Genomic DNA, 24,490 nt, shown 5'->3' with positions numbered 1-24,490 from the left:
GGTGTTACAGGAATAACGGTAACTCAACAGTTTCCAGTAACAAAAGCAGCACCTCAAATAAAAAAGGAAATGCTTTAAAAAAAAAAGACGAGATTAAAGATTGAAATTACACAACAGAATTGTCATGTAAGCACAGGAATGGGGTAAAATTTGCCATCTTAGCTAATTTAAAGCTAATTAAAGCTAATTAAGCAGCCTTACGGCATAATAATTATATAATATTTGTTGGAAAAAGAGCAGACACGTTGCATAATGTATGAAGGAAAATCTAATTAAAATATCATATCATATAAAAATATGGACAAATTATCCAATAACAGTTCTTAATAAATCACAATAATTGCAGCCAATATTGTATAAATGTAGAATGCATTATCTCAGTACTTGCATGACTTCTGATTTGTTGTGACAAATAATTAAATTTGCGTTTGCATGTAGGAAATATAGGCTTGTCTCATATTGTTAACTCAGCGAAACAAGCTGGACCAGGTTCTTGTTTCACTGAGCAAACCAAACAGGAAGGAATAACAGAGAGTGGACTGATAAAATAAAGAACTGTGTGTGAGGTGTTAATGAGTACACTATAGACTGTTCTTGCAGTAGCAAGATTAAAATCAATAGATGTTGCATTTAACTGAAGCTGAACTGAGGAATTGTTTCATTTTTTCTGTTCTAGAGATATTATAGATGTTAAACAATTGACTGTTATGGCAAATGGTAAATATGAAATATGAAAAACAAAACCCACAAGGTTGCGATTATAGGGTGAACCACTGCACCAAACACCACTGGCATGACTGTTAACAGAGTACAGAGAGAAGTTATAATAACCACTCCATGATTGGGAATTTTTGCACCTTTGTTTTTAACTGATCAACCCTTTATCACCCACTGATCATACAGGCTGGATTTATTTTGTAATTCTGGCTGTAAAACTACAAAATAATTTTCATCTTTTCACCAACCATTTAAATTTTCCCTCCAGTCCAAAACAGTCGAAGACTTAAAGTAATATGAAGCAGGAATCTAGGTGGAGCTGATTTTTCTATCTGTGTTCAAACAGCAGTGCCAGTTTTTGTTTCAGTGATGCACCAAATATCTCTACAGAGTTCGTCTTCTCTTCTTTCTTTTGTCTCTACCACAAACAGAAATGGAGTTATGGTCATTTCAAGCGCCCATGGTGAAAAAAACAACCAATACCTGAAAAAAAAAAAGATATGATATACTGGTCACCTGGGATGCTTCAGAAAATTGAGGTCTATGGACCATTGTTATTGATCCTTCAGTACAACAGCTTGGTTTGCATTATCAGTAGAAAGTCTCATCCACTTCCTGTGGCTGTTGGACCATCAGGAGTTGATCTCCCATAGAGATAGGGTGAGGAGCTCAGATTAGAGATGCTACTCTCCTCCAAATCAAAAGGAGCCAGCTGAGGTGGTTCGGGTATCTTCCAAGGATGCCTTATAGGCACCTCTAGTTTAAGGCATGTCCTACCGGGAAGAGGCTGTAGGACAGACCCAGGACAACCTGGTGAGATTAAATTTCTTGGCTGGCTTAGGAATACCTTGGTGCTCCCTGTGGGAGAGCAGGAGGTAGTGGCCAACAAGAGGGAAGTCTAGTCATCTCTCCTTAGACTGCTTCTCTTATGGACTAATAAGCTACGGACGATGGATTAATTTGTCCAACAAGTTGCCATGCTGTTCAGTCTATGAATCTATATATAGATCATGCTCTTTTTAAGTAGATGATCAATAACAATGCTGGTAGATGACGAATAAATACCAGAAGTAAAATAATGAAGCATGTAAATAATGAAGCATGTTCATGGAAGTCAGTGATGATTGTGTTGGAGGGATTTGCACTTTGAGCTGTGGCAGACTTTGCCTTCATATATGCACATTTGAGTGACTTGACACTCGCTGCTGTCCATTAAGTAATAATTGGTGTTAGACTTCTGGCAAATCTTTCAGTAATTCTCTATTTAGCTCATTTGAGCTTTTAGTTAGTGAAGGAATTTGCGCTATCTTCGTGCGCCCTCTGGCACTGCACTGATCTCACTCATACACTCACAGCAGTCCGCTCCTCCCACACAGAGATTTGGATGCTTAGTTCATTTGCAGGGCCAGGGGGCAGGCTACAGCAAGACATTTGTTATTATTGTAAATAAAGACAGCTGTAATATGTCCATGTGAACGCCTCTGTCTGAAATGGGTAATTAAACATCCTAGCAGCCAAGGTCACTCGAAGGACAGAGCTGCCACAATGGAAGTGATAATTTTCTGTAAACTAAAGAAGGCACCTCTAGAAAAATCTAGATACAACCATTACTTCATGATGATGAAACAATTAAACTTATAGTTTTATCTGCTTTCCAATCTTTAGTCTCAATTGTGTTTAATCTAATCAGCAGATTTATTGAAATGAGGGATCCAGTCTGAATATAGATTCTGCTTCCAATCAAAGTGAGATTATTTAGCATTTGTCTGATTCGTTATGATGGGATTTTCAGGATAGAGGTCTTCTCCTAATCAGAATCGGTCTCCATCCAAATACATAATCAGTTGCCCTTTACTCTAACCAGCCCGAAGTATTGATGGGGCCAGGTCGGAGCTTTGTCAAAACAACCAAAAAACTCTGAGAAAAAAAGACAGTGAACATGATGACAGTGAACAAACACTCTTTCAGCACTCTTATACTTGTAAGCCTCTCTCCTGAGTTATTTGTCATATTGAATACAACACGCTGGGATTTAGAGGGGGGCACTCCAGACAGCCCCAGGAACTGTCTGGAGAAAATCATCACCAGTGCCAGTTGTGTTTTTGTGTCTTAACATAATGAATACGTCTTGCTGGTTAAAAATGCATTTTAGAAATATTAGTTAGTCACTTTGGCCACACTTGAATTAATGTAAAATTTTATACAAATTAATGTTTCATGATCCTTGGTGACTGTTTTTCAAGTATTCAGTGACCTGTATTGATAACATCCAAAATATACATTGTCATGATTTAGTATAGAAATGTATTTTAGCCATAAAGGAAGCATTATATTTACTAAACATAATGAGCAATGTTTGGATTGTAAGGTTACCATTGTGGTCCGAACACAAACTATATATAGTTATACTCACAGCATATGAGTTCGGAGCTGTGATTTTTAAACTGTGCCGTAGAGTCTAGCTGACGGGGGCGAAGTTGTAGTGAGTTTCAAAAACGAGGCACAGCTCTGGCACCCATGGTGTGAAGTCCGAAATGAGGGGCAGTCAGGAGAGAAGCTGAAGATGAGTGCAGCGCACAGGAAGGGGTTTGAGCGTGAAAAGCAGAATCTTCAATTGGACCCATTGGGTAATGGGTCACCAGTGAATCTGAATGATCCGTGGACTTTTGTGGATGATTGTTGGTGCACAATTATGTACCATATGAAGCTGATTAAGGAGTTTTAGGGGGCGAGACCAGAGAGAATGGCATTACAATATTTCCAAAGGAGACGTGTCCAGGGCATGAACCAGAACGTGTGTTGTGAACAAATAAAGGTACCAAGAAAGAGTCCAGAAATGTTACTTACTTGGAACTAGGATGAACGCAAGAAATGATTATTATATGGCCGATAAAGAAGAGCGTGTTGCCAAAGATAACTCCAAGACTTTTAACACTAGAAGAAATGTAGACTTGACAACCAACTTTAGAGACAAGTACAAATTGCAGTGGTTCCAGCTCTGATCCCTGAGGGACACCATGTGTGACAGAGGCTAATGAAAAGTGGACAAAAGCGCCACTGAGATCAAGAAAGATGAGAATGGTGAGAAGGCTGGTGCCTGATGCAAGGAGGGAGTTATTGGGGATTTTAACAAGAGCTGTTTCACTGCAGTAGACACCAGACTGAAATGGCTCATAGAGGTTATTGTGAACTAGGCGGGCCTGGAGTTGTTCCAAGGTTTTAGAGATAAACAGAAGATTGGAATTAAACCTATCATTATTAAAGTTGTTGGAATCCAGATTTTTTAACAATATGGGTGAAAGAGGTTGTTTTTAGGAATACAGGAATTGCAGCAATTAATTGCAGAAGTCATGATTGAAGACAGCACAGGAAAGCAGTCCTTAACCAAAGACTCTTTGGCCAAGGAAGTTTTGAACGTCACGATGAGTTTGGAGAAGTTTTCGACTGCGGGTTGCTGCAAGTAGAATAATTTGGAGTATTTGAGGAATTTCCCCAAAGGGTGTAGTCTTGAACCAGGCCAGAATAATCTAATTGTAGATGGATGTTTGAAATTTTGTTGGCGAAAAAATCCAGAAATGTTGTGTAATGTGCCATGGAGGCGAGATGAGAAACTGTTTCTGCAGGCTTGATTAATTTGTTAACAGTGGTCCGGCTAATAATGTTTGAGTAATATGATGAGTTGGTAGTACTGAGAACATTCGTATAGAGGAACTTTGTTGTGTACAGCCACTCCAGATTTTGAAAATTCAAATTTGCATTCCTTCCCAGCAGGTTGCAGATAAAAAAAATCCTGCTTCTGACTTGATTCAGGAGAGCAGCAAATATTTTAAAAAAGAGTTTATGATCTCGATCCATGGTTTCTAGTTTTATAGTTTATGGATCCAAATACTGCTGCATCAAGAAGTACAGGCATGCTAGCATTGCTGCTGTTGCTTAGTCTTGACAAAGCAGCCAAAAAATAAATTTATGTTTGATCTCAAATGCACCAGCAAAAAGGACAAACACTGTCTCAAAGTCAGACATCCTACCAAAGTGACCCTGTTATGAAATTTAAAAAGAGACATGCAGGTTTAATAGAATGCAAATCATTGTGGCAGCTTCAGTGAAAATCTTACCCTCAATGTTCTCAGTTTCTGCTTTTTTTTTTTTTTGGCCTTTCTTCAAAGGCTAAAATGTCCTCTAATCTAAAGTACAAAACTCTATTTTAGTTGTAGGTCATTCATGTTTGTTCGATCTGGAACCCAGACTAGATCTGGCCCAGATCTTCCTCACACCAGACACATGTCACATGGTATGATGGCACTTGGGCAATCCGCTCCTGTTTTCCAGGTTTGAGTCAAATGTTGGCCATACCATTGCTCTATATGATTCAAAAAGAACCAGATAGGCCACAATAATCTGGGACACAGGTTATTTAAATTCTGGCTAACTTCTGTCTTGCATGCTTCAAACATTTCAGTCTGGGCCACATGTCACATGCAACGATTGGGCATTTGGTTCTGTTTGTCAGATCTGAGCCCCAAACAAGCTTTAGCAATGCTGCATGTAAACCAAGGATGAATCAAAATATATTGGCCAGACAATATTACTGAATCATTTCCTAAAGTGGTCCATATCCACGTGCTAACAGGGATGCAATGCAAGGAAAATCTACTATATTAACTAGACCTTGAACTGTGATTGATTTGTTGAACCATTACCAGTAAAAACACTCACCTACTTTCCACCCACTTCAACCTCCTCCCTGCAGAAGCTTCCAGCTTGGTAAAAGCAAACATGATTTCTGACTTTGCTTCTGAGACAGCTTTTGTGTTTTATCTAGGGGTGGGTTTTGATAATCGATTTATCGATTAAAATCGATTCTAGCTGGGACAACGTGATATCGATTCATTAAAATCCTGAATCGATTTTTTAATATAAATTTATTTTGCCCGAACCGCCAGAATCTCAGGTTAAACCTCACAAATTTTCAACAACCACCAAACAGCTAAAACAGTAAGTGAAAGCAGGAACACGGATTCTGCACAAAGACATAAACACAAAGCCGCCGACAGATCAGAATCAGTGAGATGTCGCCTTTCTCACCTGACAGCACAGACACGGTCGGGGCTGAAAGCCGACAGCTCGCTGATTCTGATGTTTCGGCGGGTCCGCGCTTTGTGTTTACGCCCTTTTTGTGCTGATTGTAAAGCTGTTAGTTTTATCTCTCTCCAAACATTATTGACCGAACCAGCAGCAAAAGAAGATCCAAACTACGCTTCACATAAACATCGTCATGAATTCACTCTGACTTTTACTGTTTTGCTTCTACCACACTTCATGCACAGCTCTCTCTCTCTCTGTACTTCAAGAACAGTTTCCCGTCTAAAAATCTGTTTTCTGCATTATTTGCACCAGTCTACTGTTGTTTACAAGCCGTCAGCCGCTGTTTTTTGTCCCTTTTACTTACTTCCGAAAAGAAAACCTCATTTATGCCGTTCAATAGGCTTCTGAACAAATTTAAACTTTTTAAAATTATGCAAAAATGCAAAACGCTCAGCTGTGTCTCTAATAAAACCGCTGTAACTTCAGAGGTAATGCTCATATGTTGATTAATGGTTTTCTTTCGTTTTTGATGTACTGCTGAATATTTTTATAAAATCCCAGGCTAGGAAAATCACCTTCATGTTTTTCTGTGTTTTATCTTCAGTTACTTTGACACAAAGGCATCTGCTGTGATGCTCACACCTTTGATAAAGTCTTGCGAGTGTCAGCTTCCTTTTTATAGATACAAAAAATATGTTAATGTACTGATCTGAATTATAATATTTCTGACTGTCTGAGGCAAAATTTCCCAGATTCAAATCGAATTGAATCGAATCGAATTGTGGATTGAATCAATTCGGGACCTTGTGAATCGGAATCGAATCGATTCTAGAAATCAATGACGATACCCAGCCCTAGTTTTATATGACCACTTGTCGAAATTAAAGTATTTGACTTTGCATCTTTGACCATGTGACAAATGATAGTTTTTATAGCTAGTCCCCAAAAATCTCTGTCCAGGTGCAGGTTACTGCTGCAGCATCACTGTTACATTCGTACTCAGACGACACGGTTCAGTGACCCAGCAGTCAAACAATGCAGTGGCAGAGACCTCCGTGTTGTCAAAAATCCTTGATCTTTACCTGAAATGTGCAATACAGTGGCATAATGTGCACCACAAGACGCACTGTTGCATCCAGGTTATGATGAACGTTCTTTTGAGCATGAGTACATATTTTAATGATGTGTATCTAATTAGGAAAATGAGCGACAAAGACAAAATGTGTCACACTTCACTGGCAGTAGTAATTAAAAGGAGTGTGACCTCTGCTTCTCTCCGCTCCACTAATCTGTGGAGCTGCCACACAGGTTAATAGATATATATATCCTTTTTTAAAATGTCATTGTAGTCTTAGGAAATGTGACATCACATTGCTCATGTTTCAGTTATGTGTGACAGAAGATTTCAAGTTATTATTTAATGGTTTTGATTTATTGGCATTAATACAGATTGGCTTTTCCCATTTTTGGAATGAGACTCTAAATACAGCTTGCAAAAATGACAGTCGACTTTGGGGTTTAAGATGTTGCTTGTGTGAATCTGTGATTTGTACACAGTGACAGAGTGTAAGAATAGGAGCTGATGTCTGGAGATTTGGCTCTGAATGTGAAGTAGTGACAGGATACATACAGTTTTGAGGGAGTTGTTTTTCCTGCGTGTATTTCAAAACGCCTCCTCCATCTGCAGCACATTCAGTATTCGGAGCAGATACAGTAACATTATGCATTCAACAAATGGTTTCCTTCCTCTGTTTTGAAAAAGATGTAGTGACAGAATCCGCCTGGGAAACTTTCAAGTTTAATGATTAACAACTTCACCACAACATTGCTCATTTAATATTTCCTTTTTTAAAACATGTTATGCTGCTGTGAGTCTCCTCATTGATTTTAGTGGTGAGAAGAAAAATAAGGCTATCAAGGAAAAGCAGTATCTGCACAGACCCATACTGGATGCATCAGAGTTCTGGAAGTTAAGGTTTAATCGTAATGGCTATGAGCAACTGTCTTTAGAAATGTAGATGTAAAAGCATAATTAAAAACTAGCTATAACTCTCAGTGTGGCATTTTGGCAATAAACATCCACTGGTTTAGATTTTCTGGACATGCTCTGAGAAGATGGTTTTATGAATTATGAAGCAATAGTCTGCTTAATAGCTTTAGTACAATACATCCTTACAGGATTGCCTATGGAGTAAGGAGTATCATTGTACTAGAATTTCAAACCAATACCCAGGAAAATACTTGATACAAAAAAAGGACAAAGCATTATTTTTGTGAAGATTGGAACAATCAGTGACACTGTTTGTGTCTCTCATAGTGAAAAAAATACTGTAAGGTATACTTTTCACATCTTGGGAGATAAACTCCAAAGTGGTCCCGGTGGTAATAGGAGGATTAGGAGGCCTAACCCCAAAAGTGGAAGACTGACTTCGGCAAACTGTAGGCATCAGAGCTCCATGTCCAGAGGGAGCATCTGTTCTAGCAACATCTAAGATACAGTACAGAACTTATCAAATTCTCAGGCCTCTGGTAGAGGACCTGAGCTTGAGGAACACACATATAGACCCTCCAGAGGGTGAGATTTGATATAAATACTGCCTAAAACAATAAAGGAATGCTTTTTTAAGTAGAGCATCAAATCAGTTAAACGTCTGTGATATTGATCTGGTCAGTTGTGTAGTGTGAGGTGATACCGGGACCCTACAGAGGTTGCACAGGTAGTCCAACTCTTCCAGGGTGACATATCAATACATGCCAATGCCAGAATGTTTGCTGTGTCTCCCAGCACAGTCTCAAGAGCATGGCAGAGATTCCAGGACATAGTAGTTACTATAGGAGAGCTGCACACGGCTGTAGAAACTCCTTAACCCATCAGTAGAACTGGTATCTGCTCGTTTGTGCAGGGAGGAACAGGATGAGCACTGCAAAGCCCAACAAATATGCCATAGAATACCAGAATTGGCCGGTTCCTCCGACGGCACCCTGTGCTTTTCCCACATGAAAGTAGGTTTCCTCTGAGCACATGTGACAGAGGTGAAAGGGTCTGCTGCCTGGAACATCGTTCAGCATGACCAGGATAGTGGTGGATCAGTGATGATGTGAGGAGCCATATCGATGGAGGGATGCATGTAACTCTGAAGGCTGGGCAATCCTGGTGCAGTGGGTCCTGGTGCACCACCATTCCCAGCCTCATGTGGCAAGAGTACGCAGGCAGTTCCAAGAGGATAAAGGAACCCCACCCTTTCCAGACATAAATCCAATAGAGCACGTCTGGGACATCATGTTTTGGTCGCCAGGTTGCATTTCAGACTTTTCAGGAGCTCTGTGATGCCTTGGTCCAGATCTGGGAGGACATGCCCCGTGACGCCAGCCGTTATCTCATTAGGAGCATGCCCTGATGTTGTTGAGCAGTGTGCATGTTTGCCATATTATTTGTCAGATAATTCAAATGCTCCAACAGGTATTAACACCACCAACATAGTTAAAAGATCCAGTGTGATTCAAATTAGCTGAGGCAGGGCCTAAAGATAAAGATGGGATACACCTTCATCTGTCTGTAGTTCAAAGCAGGCTCGTCTCACACCTTAAGTCTTGATAGTATTCTTAAAAACAAATACCTAATAGAAGTGTCGTCCATAGCTGTTTTTTTGTATTAGGCTTTTATAATGATTTTTTTCCTTGTATGAAGCTGGACATTTTTAATCTGGCGCACATGCCACTTGGAACGATTACATGTCCTGTGTCTTTATGGAGGATCTGGGAGTTTCAAAGACAGCCCTTTCCTGTTTCCCAGAAATCAGCCATAAACAAGCCATAGTAATGCTCCATGCAAACAGGAAATGAACCAAATCCTTGAGTTGCCTCTTGCAGCCAGGCTCAGATGGCCACTCAAGGAACTGAAGTGTTTGCTGCTTATGTGTTGGCTTCATTTTCCGGCCCTGGTTGTTTCCACTTGCTTTTACCAGGTTCTTTAAGCCAAAATACCGGAAAGCTAGAGGCTCGCTGCACATCTAGCCACTCAGTTTGGTCACAGCTGCTATCAGAGCATTTTTACCTGCAAAAACACTAACTCTGCCCTACAAGTGTGCAAGACCAATCAGATAAATCCCTTTGTTTGTTAACATTAGCTAATTAGCACTCACTTTTGCTTTGACAGTGAATAATGTTGTTGTCCTTTACCTCCCAAACAGCAGCATTATTGACTCAACCATCAGATGCAGAAGACTTATTATTCCTTTGTAGTGATTCTTTGCAAGATATGTGTAAACACCCGTAAAGCAGAGCTTGGAAATTCAGGTTTTAGTGATTCATGTACTGCAACGAGTGCTTTAAATGCCTCAGAAGCAGGTTGCTTTGTTTCACTCTTCTTATGAGAGGTTGTGTAAATATTTTCATGGCTTGAATCTGATGGAAAATTGAAAGGCCTGTGCCGCAGTGCAGTGGAGTGTCCAGCCTTGACCGGAGTGTTGTAACATCTTTTCTGTCAGTCATTTAACTGAAAACTATAAATAGAACTCTGAAAAAAAACACCAAAATATTAAAGAAAAGTATTCTTTAAAAGGATGCTGTATAAAAATCTCTGTTTACAGTTAAGACATTATATTAGGGCCCCATGCTGCCTCACATATAGAGGAATGATTGCATCGGTTCCACACAGTGTGGCAGCATATTGATAGTGAAATAGAGTACAGAGCACTGATATCAGCTTGCTTCTTCTATCAAACAGTATTCTGACTTTGGGCTGTTCTGAGCCAACGTGATAGGGGAGTGTTTTGCTAGATCTGGATCATGTTGTTTTGGATACTTTTATTTTGTTTCCAGCTATTTAGAATTAGTTAAAAATAATTTAGCTGATGGAAAATTATCAGAAAATGTGAAAATAAATCTATTTACCTTCTAGGCAAGAAATTATAATTAGAATAATGTATTAGAATCATTACACTGATGTAAAACTACTAACCACACTGTTATAATAGTTAATGAGCTTTACTCGATGTGCTCTCATAATTGTTATATGTTAAACACAACCAGTTGAGTCGGTGCTCTTGTTACATTACAGTTAAGTAAATGTTCCCATTGTCACAATACGTCACACAACACATGAGTTGGTCTTTTCATTAACATGCAAATGTGCGCAGCCATGAGCTCCAAAATCTAATAATTTCCTCTTTCTGCTAAAGCTACCTTGATAAGGGTGGAAGTTTCTATCATGTTTCAGCAAATAACCCCCGATGTTAAAAACAGATTACTAAAGTGTGCAGATCCGAGCAGTGTCGCCGTGTTCACATCACATGTCGGGTCAAAATCCTTCTTTTTCTTTCATAAGACAACAAATCAGCCCTGTGACAAAAAACCAAAACAAATAACATCTTTACTGAACCCGTCATCCCCCATGAGAGTTTTCCACTCTAATGAGAGGCACACAATGGGATGCTGAAGCAAAGCGTGCAGTCTAATTGTTCATTCAAGCACTGCATAAGCAGACAAATTAACACTTGGGCAATTTGTCCCTTAGACTACAGTAACATAATGTGCAAAGTGGGACCCCCCCACTCCCCCTCCACTCCCATCCTTTCAAACGCTGCTCAGCTCTCTCTGATTCATGGTCAGATTTTGAGGGGATTAGAAACCGTGCACGCTACATGAACTTTCAGTTCTTTTGTTCATCAATTCAAATGAGCATTCAGATACTCAATCTTGCTCTGTACTATATTATATTTGTGAAGATTAAGTGATCTTTAAAGCGGAGCTAATGTTCTTTTCTTTATTTTCTGTCATATCTAAACTGTTACAAATGTAACAAACGTGGACCAAAAGCACAGCAGACTGCAGACTGCTCTAAACACAATTTCAGACATTTTTCTGCTTTTGGTTTTGTATCGTTTCAATGAAAGCATATATTTCTAATTCAAGCCTTTAAAATGAGGGGTGTTTTTTTTTTTTTTTATCAGAAAGTGGGCTGAAATGTGGAGATGCCCCCCCTACAATAAGATAAGTAAGGTTTTGAAAAATGAATCATGTAAAGCTGCAGTAGTGGAGTGCAGGAGTTGGACACTTGCTTAATTATTTCCTTTTACAGGAATTTGCTTGTTTTATCTTTACAAAGAATCAGATGAGAAGATTGAAATAATTCTTCTGCCTTAGCTCAGCACAACTAGTGTCTCTAAAGTTCAGAATTTATAAGCTAACTGCTGATAGGGGTTCAAACTCTTGTGCACAAGACACATCTACTCAGTTATTCTTCTGTTAAAACAAAAAGTTCTTAATTTTTGAATAATTTCATTTGGAAATCTGATATTTTCCAGCCTTTGTCTGTGGGTATTTTGCATATCACAACCTTGAATTCAAAGAATATTAGATAGAAGAGAAATATACGCCGTATTCCTCTTAGACATTGTTCAAAAATGTGACTTTGAGGCGAACTTAAATTGTTTAGTGGTGATAAAGTGAGAATAACATAAAAGAACTCTTGTACCAAACACGAGTGAGTAAAAAAAAATTCAACTCTAATTTAAACTGAGGAAATACTAGTTGAATTACAATCTGCTGGTCAATTTCAGTCTGATGCACCAGATGGTTTGTTACTCAGAACCATCTGGGAAGTCATCCTTGGAGGCTGCTTGGAAAAGTTCAGGTACTCTGAGAAATACTTGGCAGGTTATTGGATGAACCATCTGTTTAGCATTGTGTTGTGTAGGCTAACTTTAACCAACCAGATCAACACACAACTGGACATTTAAAGCGCCACAGAGGAACAACAAACGTCACTCTGAGGAGCACTACCTGACTTTGTACTTCAAATACCAGTCATTGTTTTGATGCACACTTACTGGACACTTTATTGGTTACAGCTCTCTAGTAAAAGGTTGGCTTTCTTTTGCCTTCACAACTGTTTACATTTTTTGTGTCATAGAGTCAAATCAGTGCTGTAGACATTCCCATATATACAATACTCAAGTAAGCTGTGGAGCTTAAAGAATGCTCAGTTGGTACTAGAGGGTGCCAAGGATATTACTCACTCCATTACACCACCAGCGACAGCCTGCACTGTTGATATGAGGCTGGATGAATCCATGCTTTCATTACATTTATGCCAAATTCTGACCCTACGATCCAAATGTCACAGCAGAAACAGAGACTCATCACACCAAAAGTGAATTGCTGCTTCTGTTTCCTGTTCTTAGCTGACAGGAGTGGCACCTACTGTGGTCTTCTGGATTCAGAGATGCTCTTCTGCATACCTTGGTTGCAGTATTGGTTATTTGAGTTACTGTTGCTTTCCCATATTATGGTCTTTCCAATTGGATCTCTGACATCTACAAGGCATGCTCACTGGATCATTCTCTATAAATCCTAGAGATGGACCTGCTGAGCCCAGAGGCTTAGTCAGAACACTAGCTGATGGATTCCTCGACTGACATGGCGAAATCAGCCTGATTTTAATTTTATTTATATAGCACAGAATCACAACAACAGTTGCCTCGAGATAGTTTAGATTGTAGGGTAAAGCTACATGAAGGCACTTGTAAGCAGTCGCTTTCAGTAAAAACTCTGCAGGCAACAGGATGAACTATTTATCTACATGACAGTAGCTGCAACTAGGGCTGCTCAATTAATCGAATTTTAATCTCGATTACCATCTGGGCTTTCAACGATCATTAAAAATCACTGAGCCGATTATTAGCCCCTCCCTCGTGCTTTACTCTCGCGCTGCTCCGTGTGGCAAATCGAGTGCACCTCTCTGCGTTTCGAACACGTGTCACAACAATTAAGAGGACCCGAGGGAAGCTCGGAAAGCTAAGCAGAAGTTTTTTGGAGAGGAGAGTGACTGCCGTTGGTTGAAAAGAGAGGTAAAAAAAACTTCAGTGGTGTGGAAACATTATGGGTTCGCGGAGTCAGACGTGGATGAAGTAGACACAGTGTGTAAACTTTGCTACAGTGTCGTAGCTGCACCAACACTGCAAAGTTCACTAAACATAGATGTTTACATTTTTCATTTATTTTTTATATTGCAAACATTTGCACTGTTATCAGTATTTGCACACTATTTTATATTATTTTTTGACAATCTTTAAAGTCATTATTCAATACATTGTTATTGTTAAATAAATATTGTCAAATAATCAAGATCTCAATTTCAGTGAAAATAGTCGTGATTAGCATTTTTGCCATAATCGAGCAGCCCTAGCTGCAACTGGAACATTATTTTGCCAGTAGTTCCTCATAAGATGCGGATTTATCTGGACAAATTGTTGTTCAGCTACAAGTGCATAACTTGAGCCCTTCAAAGATTCTGGCTTTTTCATTGGGACGTTTTAATCTTGGGTAATCTGTAGATAAAAAAACAGTCCGTCAAACTTTATTATAGGTAAAGGGAAAAAATGTGTGTTTATTCATTTCTATTCCTTTCCAGCTGAGTGATGTGAGGAAATCAGAAGGTGTTTGACCTAGTTTTGCAAAATGCATTACTTTGCACTCAATTTATTCAACTCGACTTTGAGCAATTTATTACTAATGTCTCTCTAAGTGCGTCTTCATTCCACTTCACTGTGTCCAAAACATAGCTGGTGCTAATGTTCACAGGCTGTACTGATTATTTCCTGCACGCGCTCACAGTTGGCTTTATTTCAGTTGCCGCTTGAGCAATGTTCAAATTAAGATTTTTTTCAGATGCCATCCAAATAATAGCTTTGAATTTTTATGATTGTGCACAGATGATTTTAGTGTGTGCATTTAAGTGCGCAATGTGCACAGAATCGCAGCGTATCATGAACGTGGCTCTCAGCTGGGAGGTGACTGCTCGGCCAGCGTCACTCAGTGGGAATTGCTTCTGCTTTTTTGCCTGCAGGCATGTAATCGAGCTAGTGTGGTGCTCCCCTTAACTGAGCATTGTGGTTGCCACTTTGATAACAGTCATCGCTCAGATATCCTCCCGTCCCTGTTGGCTGTTTCTCCTTCAGCAGCTCCATTAACACTATAATCGCCAGCCAGATCATTAATATAAAAAGCACTCTGATGTGTTCATCACGCTGCTTGGCCATGTTGTCATGTCAGGCACAGATGTATGAATGTATAAAAGCTATCCTCCCCCCGCGTAACCCTGTGCTGGAGGCCAGAGGCTTTTTCATAGTTGTACCCGTCTTTGTACGGCTCTCTCAGCTCTCTTTTGAAATCAGATTTGCAAAATGTCACTCCATTCGCTAGTTGTGTGGAGCCATGTGTGACTCAGGGCTATCTACCTTTGTATTGTCTGATGTCTGGTTTTTGCTACACTTCGCCAATTTTCTCAGGTTAAAGTGTCTTCTCAGATGAGCCCACGTAAATGGAATGTGAAATAGATGCTATAATTTAGTGCATATTCATAGGTTAATGAGCAGTGCTGCTTCTGGCAACACTTAAAGGCTCATAACTATTAAAATGTTACAAAATATACACTTACTACACTTTTTTTTAAAGTACACCTTGCTAATACTGGGTTGGACCCTTTTTTGCCTTCAGACTTGGTTTAATTCTTCACATTCAGCACAGTGCTGGGAGCTTTCCTCTGAGATTCTGGTCCAGAGTCACATGATAGTGTCACACAGTTTCTATAGATTTGTTATGATCAGAATCTCCCATTCCACCACATCCCAAAGATTCCCTATTGGATTAAAATCTGGTGACTGTGGAGGCCATTTGAGTACAGAGAAGTCCCTGTCATGTTCAAGAAACCAGTTTGAAGAGATTCAATTTTCTACCATCTGAATGTTGCAGTAGAAATCGAGACTTATCACACGATCAGCAGCAACAATTTTACCAAATTCTGGTGAAAGTGTACAAATTGTAGCCTCTGTTTCCTGTTCTTAGCTGACAGGAGTGGAACCTAGTGTGGTCTTCTGCATACCGTAGTTACGATAAGTGGTTATCTGAGTTACTGTTGCCTTCTTCTCAGCTCAAAGCAGTCTGACAACTCCCCCTCTGACCTCTAGTATCAACTAAACATTTTGTCCGAGAGAACAGACACACTCGGGATAATCTCTCTGTTTTCGGACCATTCTCTGTAAACCTTACAGATGGTCGTGTGGGAAAATCCCAGAAGATCAGCAGTTTCTGAAATACTCACACCAGTCCATCTGTTACCAACAACTATGCCACATTCAAAGTCACTCATATCTGTTTTCTTCTCCACATTGAAGCTCAGGTTTAAACCAGGTCATCTTGACCGTGTGTCTACATGTCTAAATGTATTGATCTGTATTAGCAAGCATTTGAAGAGACATATCTAATAGATTATCTTTGTTTTCTGATTTTCTTTTTTTCATAACACAGTTTATGTCCGCACAAGGAATGTGATTAAACGTTAATGTTTGAAAGTGATAAAGTGGTACTGACACATAAAGTGTGATGTGGTTTTGCGCTTGACTTTTAATCGATGGCCTGACAAGCAAATGTTCCCTCTATAAATGCCCATGTCACGTCAAAGCCTTAATCCACTGTTTTAGAAAATAAAAAGAAAGAAAGGAGGAAAGGTAGATGCGTCTTCTTCGAAACATTGCTTCGAGCGCTGTCTTTGATAACAGGCAGTGTGATCGCTCTGTACATAAATCATTAGACACAGCAGGAACAACATACTTGATAGAGGAAATGATGACGCTGTAAACATTTTAACAGCCTTTCAGCACTTGTTATCATTCACTCGCTGGGAAACAATCACATCACCTGATTCAGCCTGTTTTCAACAGCAGACTCCTCGGCTGGCTAATGTTTTCAGTATGTCAGCATCTCATTTATTCAGCATATTTACTGGCATCGCACAGACAATATTTCTTCCTGTGCTCAGAAATCAGGAAGCTAAAAGAAAGTGTTTCGGCTTCTAATAAAAGACTGCGCTATCAATAACCGTTACATTCATTAATTCTTTTCTTTACTGGCAATTATGTAATTAATTAATCTTTTCAGATAATTGCGTAATGATCGCTTTCAGTGCTGCTAAGTAGCTACTTGAAATTGAATTAGAGCTATCACCTTTTTTCCTGAGAGCCACAGAAATTAGGGCACGCAGCAAGACTGGAACATGATTCTGCCGCACGAAAAAAATGACTCCACTTTATTATACTCCTGTTGAGTTCACAGCACTGTTGCATCTTAGTGGGCTGTACCCCACAGCTAGCCAGATGGCTCTTGCATCTGGGGTGCAAAGTAGTGTTACAAGCACCACCTTTACAAACTGGCTAATAGAATCCTACTGTTAGCCTGAATTTAGAGACAAATGCAGGCAATGTCACAGTAAATTAAACATTAATATCCTGACGGAGGTCATGGGAGGACAAACCGTGTGTTGTTCTTTCGGCTCCGTAAAGATCCTCCTGTAAAGTACACCTCTGTTTGTCTTTATGTCACAGTGAAACTCGTTGACTCATTAAATCTGTTTAACTATCCATTAAGAAACGGAAGAGACCCTTTTAAAGGAGGATCACAACTGTGTCGCCACTGAAGACACAATTTATAATACTGTGTAGCCTGCTGTCATAAAAATATTATATCACAGTGTCATTCCAGGGTGGTGAGGCATAATGTAATATAATCTTCTGCCGTGGACAGATTTCACATCACACAGCTGCAAACATGATCTTTTCCAAAAAGCAGCTAAGTAGTTTTGCTGCCTAAATCTGACCAAACCCCAAATAATAGTAAAAACTAAGGTTATTATAGTTAACTGAAACTAATCTAAAAGCTAAAACTAGATGTTTAAAAAACCTTAACTAAAACAAAAATGTAAAAAAAAGGACTTTGGGGAAAAATAAAGTAACTATAATGATTTTTGTGAACTTTAAAAAGAAGCTACAATTAAATTAAAATACAAGAAATAAAAAATAAAATTGTATTACAAGTTCCCTGATGTGGCTTTGATGGACGTGTGTATTAACACCGATTTTCCTAAATCTCACCTCTGACATATGCCCTCCATGCAATAATAATTAAAAGAGACTAAAACTAACACTGAAACTAATAAAAAAAGTTCACTAAAACTGAGCATTTTAAAACAATGAAAACTAAACTTAAACAAAAAAACCCATGCTGGAAACTAAACTGATGCCCAAAAAAACAACCAACCAACCAGCCAGCCAACCAACCAGCCAACCAACCAGCCAGCCAACCAGCCAACCAACCAGCCAACCAGCCAGCCAGCCAGCCAGCCAGCCAACCAACCAACCAACCAACCAACCAGCCAACCAACCAGCCAGCCAGCCAACCAACCAGCCAACCAGCCAGCCAGCCAGCCAATGCCAGCCAGCCAGCCAATGCCAGCCAGCCAGCCAGCCAGCCAACCAACCAACCAACCAGCCAGCCAGCCAGCCAGCCAACCAGCCAACCAGCCAGCCAACCAACCAGCCAACCAGCCAACCAACCAACCAACCAACCAACCAGCCAGCCAGCCAACCAACCAGCCAGCCAGCCAGCCAGCCAGCCAGCCAACCAACCAACCAACCAACCAGCCAGCCAGCCAACCAACCAACCAACCAACCAGCCAGCCAGCCAACCAGCCAACCAGCCAGCCAGCCAGCCAGCCAGCCAGCCAGCCAAAACAAAACAAAACTAGAACATACAAAATTTTTGTAACTCTGGTAAAAACTACTTGACTTACTCTAAAAACAGTGAGATCCGTGTGTGATTTGAGCTGCAAGAATTTGTTGGTCTTTATGGCTGTTGCAACACCATGACAAAGGCCTGAACAGACCCCTGTGCTGACACTTAATTTGAACACATCAGAAAGTGCCTTCATGTACTTTTTGTCAAATCTATCTATTATTGCACTTTACAATAACTAAATGAAGGAATTTTCAAAGTGTAAAGTCTTGTTAAAGTGTTCATTGTAACTCATGACACAAATGTTTGGAAACAAGGCCGTAACACTACTCGATTTTCACTACTTGTAGAAGATTTCATGATGATGTTGATATTGCAATATCTAGAAAAAATGTCCAAAAATGCATGCTGGTGTTCTTTTTTTGAAACATTTTTTTCTGTGAGGCTTTTTTGGTTTGTTTTTTTAAATAAATGAAGCTACTTTTGGGTGCTTGCTTATTCACAAAGGGTCGTCACAGTGGGTAGCTCAGCGTGTTTGAGTTGGCACATTTTACATCAGATGCCCTTCCTGGCACAACCCCAAAGGGATTCGTGTCTCCTGCTGGGATCGAACCAGGATATAAATGAATAATTAAATCAAACTGGGACTTGGTTATTTATTTTAACTTGCAATATTTCAATTTTTGAAATGTTGTTTTTATTGTCAATAATATTGCGATGCGCACTTACCGGCCCAGGTTGGGCCCATTTTTCAGTTCAGATCAGCTTTAATTCTTTCTGGCATAGATTCAGAAATGTTCTGGAACCATTCATCGGTCATGACAGCATCACACAGTTGCTGCTGATTTGAAATCTGGTGACTGACGACGAGTTCACTGATACTGAAGACGTAATTCATAATACTGTCCAACCCGGTGTCATAAAGAAAGCAGTTTAAGATGATTTGAGCTTTGCTGACATGCACTGTTAACCTGCTGGAAGCAGCAATCAGATGAAGGCATGGACACAGTCATCGCCAATACTCAGAGAGGCTGTGGCATTGAAAAAATGCTCAGCTGGTATAAAGATGTCCAAAATGTGCTAAGAAAATATGTCCGACAACATGAGACATTTGACGCTTTCATGTTGTTTAAGCCGATTCCTGATGTGTCCATTCAAATGTTTGTCTCGTCAGACCAGGCAATGGTTTTCTAGTCTGTTTTCCAGTTTTGATGAATGGTAGCTGCAAATTCCTCTTCTTAATTGACTGGAGTGGTACCCAGTGTGTTCGTCTGCTGCTGTAGCTCATCTCTGACATCACCAAGACACTGTCACCCAGAAAGATGGATCACTGGGTGCTTTCTCTTTTGCAGTGGTTGTTTAGGAAAATTCCAGAAGATCAGCATATTCTGAAATACTCAAACCAACCCATGGTGCAAATAAGTAATATGTTGTATGATGAGTGTATATTGTGACACTAATATTTGGGAAGAACCATAAATTTTAATCTTATTAGATAAAAAAAACATTGTGTCCAGGAGTTTTTCAGCATTAAAAGTACATCCGATGTCCCTTCAGTGTCTGAATGTTTCTCCATGTAATGAAACAATCTGACAAATCAATGCTTGGATTGATAAAAACAGGGAGGTTACAGCCTGACTCAATTGAGAAAATGTATGCGCATGAAAAAATATTTAGTTTAAGATCACTGCAGCTGCATCGTTTTTCAAGCTACAAAATGGTATCACTTTTCTTCAAAGTACATGACAAACGTTGACTGTTTGACAGTTAAGGTAAAAGGAAAGCACAAACTGACTGCGTATTTAGCTCAGCTCTGCGACATTAATTTGGTGAATCCTCTAATGTTTGCACATCGGCTGATATTTTCCAGGACGTTGTGGACACAAGTTGAAGCTTCAGTGGGCAGTTTTGCAGTTTGGCATCACAAAGCAACAGTGACTGTACACAGTGATTGTAGAACAATCCCCATTAATCATGTCTGTAAACTAAAAGGAAGCTAAATGCCTTCATCTTTGTGTGTGTTGGGGTGGGAGGTGGTAAAGAGGCTCAGTCACTGCTGATGAGCTCAGCTTTCTCTGGAGCAGCATTGATTCTCTGCCCTTTAGGAGAGTGCTCTTATCACAAACTGGAACTTAATTCCTAACTCGTTGTATTTAATGCTTTGGAAACTAACCAGCTATTGATAGCAAAATCTCTTAAGGGGGAATAACGTTGATAGCAATCCTAGCCATGTTGTCCGCTGGTTTAAAAAAAGGAAAAGCATCCTGCATCTTATCAGCTTAGTCTAGCTTCATTTGAGAAATATGAAGAAATGAAATTCTGTAAACAGGTTTAAAATAAAAGGCTCATTTCCAACTCTATCATTTTATTCTTGGCCTCTACAGGAATAGTTTTACATAATTCAGAATTAATAGTAGTCTTTATTTATCCTACAGTCGGCCTTTGAATCAAGCCATTTTAGCTTCTCTTTCTTTAAACCAGCTTTCCTCTGATTGGCTGCCCCTCACAGCTAGTATTGACCATATTAGTGATATCTGCTCTCTGACATCATATATTGCTGATACTTTTTCGAAAAAAATGAACTTGAGAATTTAGAGCAAGCTGCAGCGTGGATTACACTAACTTCATTATTTGGCATGCTGGTTACGTTTAACGTTAGCATGCAACATCGCAATTATATACATGTGACAGAAAACTAAGAGAACCATAATAGTTGCCATTAATTTTCATTTCTTCTCATATCTTTTACAGTAAATAGCTGTTGCACTATTGCAACCACATAAAAAATGTTATGAACTGCTGATAAATACTGTAACTAACTGGAGGTATGTCTCTGTGGGTGAATAGTGAAGCTTGAAATACCTGTCAAGCCAATTACCAAAGTTGTTGTTGATGTTTTTTCAGGCTTGAAGCTCTAGCCTACCCTTATATTTAACTAGAACTCATGTAATTCTACCAAATACACCAGTGAAACTTACCTAAATATACCGTACCAGGATTAAGGATGAGGAACAAAATAAGTTTTGACAAACACATTAATACTGTCGTTAAAACTAGCTGCTTTTATCTCACAAAAGGGAAGCTATTCCTCTGTTTCAGAGACTTTTGAGAGAGCAGATGATGTCTTTATTTTATCTCGAGTTGATTATTGCAATAGTTTGCTTCAGGTGTCGGTTTGTCTCTGTTTAGCCGACTGCAGCTGGTCCAAAAACACTTCAGCACGGTAATTAAAAGGCACATGAAAGTGAGATTACATATGCATGGCATGTGTTGGCACCTTTTTACACTCTCTGATCATTTAAGTTTGCACATTTCCTCTATATCCCTGAGGTCTGTTGAGCGAATGCTCCTAGCTGTCCCGAGGCCCAGAGGAGATCGGGCGTTTGCAGTTGCTGCTCCGAGACGGTGGAACAAAGTGCCCTTTCACATGTGGACGTCTCCAGCATTAGCCGCTTTTATTCTTCAGCAGAGTTCTGCATAGTTTTATTTGAGTTGTTTTACACAACTTTTCTCACTTTTATGTTTTCATTCTTAAACTCTGTCATTTTGTCTTGCGTTTCATGATATTTGATAATTTAAGGAGTACAGAAATTTGGTCAACAGCTGTAACTTTTAAGTGTTCCCTAGAAATAAACCTCACCACATTGTACGACAGTTGCGCAGCTGTGTCCCAAATTGCAAACTTCCAACTTAGACTTGCTATTTTGGGTAAATAATAGGGGTGCAACGATACTCATATCGATATTGAACCGTTCGATACAGTGCTTTCAGTTCGGTATGCATATGTATGAACAATACCAATTTTTTTTATTTATTTTATCAACTTTTCTTCTGACGATGCTGTTTGTGTTGAGCGCTCAGTGGATCTGCGTTCGACTACTCCGCCTAGGCTGCACTGTCGAGTGCAGATCCACTGAGCGCAGCGCAAGCTAGCAAGACAGAAGCTAAGCTCGTTGCAACATGGCAACTGCCTACCCGAAATTGAACCTCCCCCACCCTCATTCAGATCTGGCGTTTGGAACTATCTTGGTTTTCATGTGAAGCATGACCCTGAAGGTAAGCGTGTCATGGACAAAAGTAAGACAGTATGTCGGATGTGCCACGCAATGCTCAGTTTGTGGGAACTAGTCCGTTAGCGCAGTTAGCTTGTTAACATGTTGAAGCCGTTAACTTGTTAACTGAGATTTGCCGTGTTGTGGCGTTAATGTCATTTTAACGAGATTAACGCTGACAGCACTAGTGGGAACACAACGAATATGACTGCACATTTATGCCGACATCATCCTAGTGCAAAGACAAGTGGAAGCAGACAAAAACAACAAACACGCATGCTACAAACTTTACCCCAGTCATTTAGACAGCCGTTAGCACATGATTCTCCTTATGGGGACCTGATATGTTTAATATGCTGCTGAGAATATAGCCCAGAAGAAGCTATAGTATAGCTTTTATTTTGGCAAGAGCCATTTCTCTGTAATAAACTCTCTTTTCCAAAGATGAGTGATTTCTCGATCAGATAGATTTATTTTTTTTTAATTTTGTTGTTTCAGCAACATTAAAATTAAAAACTGTACTTTTGGGTTAAAATATATATTTATAATTTTAATAAATGACAAATTAAAAAGGCATGAACATTTTTTGTATCGAAAAAATATCGAACCGTGACACCAAAGTATCGAACTGAGCTGTGAATTTTGTGTATTGTTGCACCCCTAGTAAAGAAGTGTGTTTCCATGTGGTAGCTGAGAATCAGGTGTTGCTGTTGTCATTTCTGGTGTGTTCGGTTTGACAGCACTACCCTGTCAAAGCTCACAAACCGTGCAATGGAGTGGATACTATACTACATGGAAGTGTGCTGAAAGTATCCACATTCAGACACTAGGTGGATTTTTTTCCTTTCATTTATCTGATATTATTGTGTAAACATAATCATACAGTTTTGGGTAAATAAAAATTCATCCACAGTTTATGATGTAGTAAAAAAAAAAATCAACAGTGAACACAAATGGTTAAGCAAAAGTTTAATTTTTCTGTCTAAAATCCCAGAATGCTGTTTTTCCAATGTCCCGTCGGTGACTGTCGGTGGTTGTGATAAGGACATTACAGTTCTTTAATCAAGATGTTATTGGCTGAGCCCAACAATGCCGATACAAAACTCCTTATCCCTCTCACTAAGTAGATGCGATATTGCGGTTCAGTGCGTCCATCCGTGGATATAAAATCATTCTAGAAAAGCCGGCTTGTGTTTCTTCCCACATAGCACGAGTTTGTAAGAGGAGGTAAAGTGTGGGGGAGGTGGTAATACTTAAAAGTACAATTGCAAAACCATGAAACTAATGTTCCCTGCTCATAAATATCAAAGTGTGATTGAATTTATTCCTTACGAACTGCTCAATCATTTAGAGCGTGTGAGGTCTTTTGAAACCCACACACATCTTTTCATGTTTCTTTTATTTATTTATTTTATTCTATCAACATTTGATCAATCCAGGAAATGGGAGTCCCTTTTCACCTGGCATTTTGAAAGGACAAAGGATGAGATCATGCAATAAATTGTTCCAATTCACTACTCAGAAGCAGCAGCAGCAGCAGCAGCCTTGCCCTAATGGTAGGTACTAATTGTAATGGCTTTAAAAGGAGGGAGAGTCAAAAGCAAGACAAAGGAGACCTGGGTGAGGTTCCAAATCCAAATTTTTTATCAAAATCTGAGGTCATATGCAGGCAGGCAGGCGGCCAGGCCACATTTTTTACATGCAGATAAGTGCAGCAGGAAGGATAGAATATACAGGCTGGGATGAAGTTACATGACGAGAACACAATGGGGGAAAAAATACAGAAGAAAAATCTCACACAGTGAAGTCCGTCCTCTAGTGAGTGCTACGCAGAAAAACAGAAGCAGAGAAAAGCAGAACAAAGAGCGAGAGTAAAACTGATAACGAAAATGGAGACGGTTGCGCCTCAAATCTGCTTCACCCAGAAAGCCCATTTTATTCGAGACGTCAACTGAAATACGCACGCTGATTTTCACATTTTTGTTTCTTTACATTTGAGCTGCCCACCTGCAAAGAAGAGATGTTGTTTTTTAGCTTTCTGCACTTGGCAGCTTTCTGCTCCACTTTCT

At 39.6% G+C, this 24,490-nt stretch overlaps 1 protein-coding gene across 2 annotated transcripts in view; it reads left to right on the top strand.

Annotated features, from left to right (window-relative positions):
* doc2b (double C2-like domains, beta) overlaps nt 1-24,490 on the top strand; it is a 196,405-nt gene that overhangs the window by 67,134 nt on the left and 104,781 nt on the right. The gene's annotated exons all lie outside the window — the stretch shown is intronic.

The sequence above is a fragment of the Neolamprologus brichardi genome, chromosome 10, assembly GCF_056152115.1.
Source record: "Neolamprologus brichardi isolate AB-2024 chromosome 10, ASM5615211v1, whole genome shotgun sequence".
NCBI lineage: Eukaryota > Metazoa > Chordata > Actinopteri > Cichliformes > Cichlidae > Neolamprologus > Neolamprologus brichardi.
The sequence above is the reverse complement of the archived record's forward strand: the minus strand, read 5'-3'. Positions and strand labels throughout refer to the sequence as shown.